At 39.3% G+C, this 4,577-nt stretch overlaps 1 long non-coding RNA gene across 1 annotated transcript; it reads left to right on the top strand.

The window, feature by feature from the left end:
• Nucleotides 1-535: 535 nt before the first annotated feature.
• Nucleotides 536-1,397, top strand: LOC144649727 (uncharacterized). Its single transcript, XR_013569932.1, has 3 exons — nucleotides 536-775; nucleotides 942-1,233; nucleotides 1,341-1,397. It is a non-coding gene; the product is annotated as an uncharacterized LOC144649727 (long non-coding RNA).
• Nucleotides 1,398-4,577: the final 3,180 nt, after the last annotated feature.

Genomic DNA, 4,577 nt, shown 5'->3' with positions numbered 1-4,577 from the left:
GTAAATACGATACGATAAGTTATGGATATCAATTTTTTTTACGGCTGTATGGCAGCGGCGGCGCAATGGCACTGGAATATCCTGTTGCCTGACGCTAGGATTGGTAAATTATACTTCTGGTGAAACGGCGTGACAAAATCCTTCCTCGCTGCCTTTTTAAGTTTCACCTGTTTAGACAAGTTGTGCAGTTGATGAAAGATTGAATAATGGCCAACCAGCCACAAACGGTAAGACAAACTAGTTCAAGTCACTCTACATTTATATTCCTATCCAGTGGAGGCTTATAAGGCGGGAAAAGAGAAAAATAGTTAATGATTATATTTTGTTCTAGTCAACGCGCAACAAGACTATCTTCTTCCGAACTTTTGGCGTACTTGGAGGACCATTTGGCCCTTTTTGATGCGGTAGGTAAAGGTTACCTGGCAATTTAAAATCGAGATTGTTTAACTTCTTATTAGCTTTTCATGTCGTAGCACACAACAAAAACAAAACTCACAGAATTTCCACACGTGAAATAAGTGCACCCGGACTAAAATTGTTGTTGTTACTTTTTCAGGCTTGGCCAGATGCGCATTATTTAACTCGATGGTGAGTGTCAAAATAAACTTAAAAAGTCAAGTTGTGGTCTTGGCCTGTAGTGTAACGGGCTACTGTATGAATACTCCATAACCAATATTCCGTTTTCGTTTTAATAGGGATTTTATGGTGGTCATGGCGGCTGTATTCTTAAGGGAGCAGCCGACATTTGTGGAGCTTCTGGGAGGGCAGAATAACGGTAAGTTTATATCAAAAACTCCTATCAATCTTCAATCAAGCGGTTTTGTGAGGGAGTGTGCAAGTAGAATACGGCTTTGCCGTACAAAAAAAATCACTCTACGTCGTCACTGATAACAATTTGTTGGTAAAATACTCTAAAGTGTTTCGTTTTGTTGCATCCATAGGAAAAAATTAGAAGAAGACTGTACACGGACGGCGAGAAGGAGGCCGAAGAACTAGACTTTATTATTCAGATTGTTATTTTGTAAATATATGTTGATGTAAGGGAATAAGGGGGTAAAAGTTACCTGGCAATTTAAAACCAAGATTGTTTAACTTCTTATTAGCTTTTCAAGTCGTAGCACACAACGAAAACAAAACTCACAGAATTTCCATACGTGAAATAAGTGCACCCGGACTGAAATTATAGTTGTTGCTTTTTCAGGCTTGGCCAGATGCGCATTATTTAACTCGATGGTGAGTGTCAAAATAAACTTTAAAAGTCAAGTTGTGGTCTTGGCCTGTAGTGTAACGGGCTACTGTATGAATACTCCATAACCAATATTCCGTTTTCGTTTTAATAGGGATTTTATGGTGGTCATGGCGGCTGTATTCGTAAGGGAGCAGCCAACATTTGTGGAGCTACTGGGAGGGCAGAATGACGGTAAGTTTATATCAAAAACTCCTATCAATCTTCAATCAAGCGGTTTTGTGAGGGAGCGTGCAAGTAGCATACGGCTTTGCCGTACAAAAAAAATCACTCTGCGTCGTCACTGATAACAATTTGTTGGTAAAATACTCTAAAGTGTTTCGATTTGTTGCATCCATAGGACAAAATTAGAAGAAGACTGTACACGGACGGCGAGAAGGAGGTCGAAGAACTAGACTTTATTATTCAGATTGTTATTTTGTTAATATATGTTGATGTAAGGGAATAAGGGGGGTGGAAAGTTTGAAAAAATTTGTTTGTTGTGGAAATGATGAAGCGTCTCCTTTGTCTTTGGCTCAAAGAGAAAAGCTATCAGCATTTTGGGTTTTTACTTAACTATAACGAGAGTAAAGTTGGTCATAGCTTTTATTGATTTGGTGGCTCCAAAAGGAGTTTGTCCTCGCTCTTAAACATTTTCACTTGTGAAATTTCTTACGGTCAGCAGTAAATTTCCCTGGTAATAACAAAGACAACTGTACTATACCACCCTGTGATGCCATACAGCGGCCTTAAAAAGTGCAACAATCCTGCAGGCGTTTTGTCTTCCTTCTGGCAAAGCTGGTGAGTGGTCACCTGTTGCATGACAGTGGCTGCAATAATTTTGATAAGCAAAAAGGTCTTTCACTCTGCCTCGGTTTGGGAATAAGGGTGGATTGATTGTTTGGTTTCTAGGGAGGACGGAACATGTGCATTTACGTTGCAAATGCACATGATGAAAAGAAAGAATAGAAGAGAATACCATTGATTTCAAGTAATCTATTAGACATGGAGGTTTACTCTTTTGGCTCAATGAAAGGCCTGCACAAAGATCATCAAGTTCAACTGATGATTGATGGTATTTGCCTTATGTTTAGCGATTTAGTTGTGAATGCCTAAAAAGAAGTCCAAGATGAATTTGAACTTCTGGGGCCAAGATTCAGAGGTTGGAAGTCTTAACAACCACAAACAAGAGAACTTTTTACTTTTCTTCAGTCTTGCCTGAAAAAAAGGAAGCCTGAGAGCCTTCAATAAAACAGGTCAACCTATGATGGCTCCAGTACTGGTTCACTTTAATGATTCAGAGGAGGAATGAGAAAATGGAAAACCGAAATGCTGGCGATGTAGCAGTTTTTATGAAAATTGCTGTGGTGACAAGCAGGAAATATATTCTTGTGCAGAGTAAGAATAAACATTACTTCTGAAATCACTGGAAAAAAATTGATCGCGTTTGAATTTTGGGCTTGCCCATGTGACCATTTTGAGCCCTCAAATTGCTCACATGACATTTTTCGCGGGTTGGGTTTCGCTTTTACTCCTGTCATGGCTGTGTACCAAGTGAAGTGTATTATGACACTTATTTTTCAAAGTGTGGAACATTTTCACCTCTGCAATTAAAGATTTTGATTTTTCCGGGTTCATACGTAGTGTGAAAGACATTTCATGATATATCAAGGTAAGCTGCGATCAAGTTTGTCTTCATTATCTTCATGATGAGAACTGGAAACGCATAAATGTTTAAGTCGAGTTTGGTATTTCCCTGCACTACTAAAGAAATGAAAGAACTTTAAACTAGCTCAAAGGCTACTTCTGAAGGCAAAAGCCACCTCGAAGTCACCCACTTTGGTGAACAAAGAAAGCGCAATACACCACCTGTTGAACATAAAGAGGCTGAAATAACCTCGAAAATTAACAAAATTGCTTCACTTGAGCAGTCTCTCTTACAGGTCCCTTTGGAACTGTACAAAGTGTCAATAGCGGGCTAGCCATACTTATTCTTGTTCAGTTTAGAATGGTGAGAAATGTATTGCGTTTTTACAATATTTACATGTATTACATGAAAGTTATTACAATCAGGGCTCTTATTATACAATTTTAACTGAAAACGTATGAGCTGTATACAAAAAAACGTATATTTTATCCAATATGTGCACACAAATCTTTAAAAAATAAAGCGTAACATGGACCAGCTGCTGCAGCTACGACAACATAAGTATTATTATTTGTGCTTGTATTATCCTTGATGCCCAACAATGCCATAGCACAGTTTATCTATTTAATACTTTTAGATGAGTACCATATTACATCGAAGCTGTTATAAAAAGATGTACAATAGCTCACAAAAGGATTATGGGTGCTTGCCCGGTGTACTCTTTATTTTTTAACATTACAAAGGCTAGTTTAGTGTGCACACACTACCGGTAATTCAAATGGTTTAATGAGATTTTCAATGGTCGGTTGTTACACGTTTTGTAATGGTAAATTGTAACAGTGCATATTGACCATATTGATGTTAAGTTGATAAAAATTCAGTGTAATAAAATGTATATGGATATTAACTGATCAAAGGGTCATCTCATCGAAGGAAAAGGTAAACAAGATTCCCCTGGTTCTCACATACCACCCTCTGAACAACAGAATCAAGCGAATCCTGCTAGACAACTTCAAAGTAGTCACAGACAACCCTGCGACTACGCACATTTTCCCTCAGCCGCTTATGGTCATGTTTCGTCAGGATAGAAACTTGGGTTCAACGCTGGTACACACAGCCACCAAGCAAGCTACCACACACACAGGGTCTTACCCTTGTGGAAACTTCCGGTGTCGCACTTGTGACCACATCTCTAGTAACATCAACATTTAGGGCTCAAAACATTCTATTAACATCTGGGAGTCATTCACTTGTTTGTCCTTGGGACTTATTTACTGCATCTCCTGCCATCGCTGGCCTGCCATTTACATCGGCGAAATTGGGCGCACTCTAAGGGAACGTTTTGGCAAACACCTACAAAGCTTTACCAAGAGTGCGCTTGGCCTCCCAGTCGCAGAGCATTTCAGCTTAAATGGACACAGCTCAGCCGACGCACAGGTCCGCAGCATCAAGCTCTGCAGCGGTAACAAGCAAAGAAAGAGGCAGGAGATGCGTTAAATTTTTCAACTTGGAACCTGCCAACCGTGCGGCCTAAACTCATATCCGGTTTCATTTTGGTTCTCACACGCATGCTAGAGACCAACTTAACACAACTTTCAATTTTCGCATGCTGTTTTTTTTACGAATATTTTTAACGATCGTTTTATTAACGATCATCTTACCACTTGTGAAGGGCTAAGCCCGAAACATTTGGTTTGCAATGAA

This window comes from Oculina patagonica, chromosome 4, assembly GCF_052425735.1.
Source record: "Oculina patagonica isolate OP01 chromosome 4, crgOcupat, whole genome shotgun sequence".
Lineage (NCBI taxonomy): Eukaryota > Metazoa > Cnidaria > Anthozoa > Scleractinia > Oculinidae > Oculina > Oculina patagonica.
Note: the sequence above shows the minus strand (reverse complement) of the source record. Positions and strands in the feature narration are given on the sequence as shown.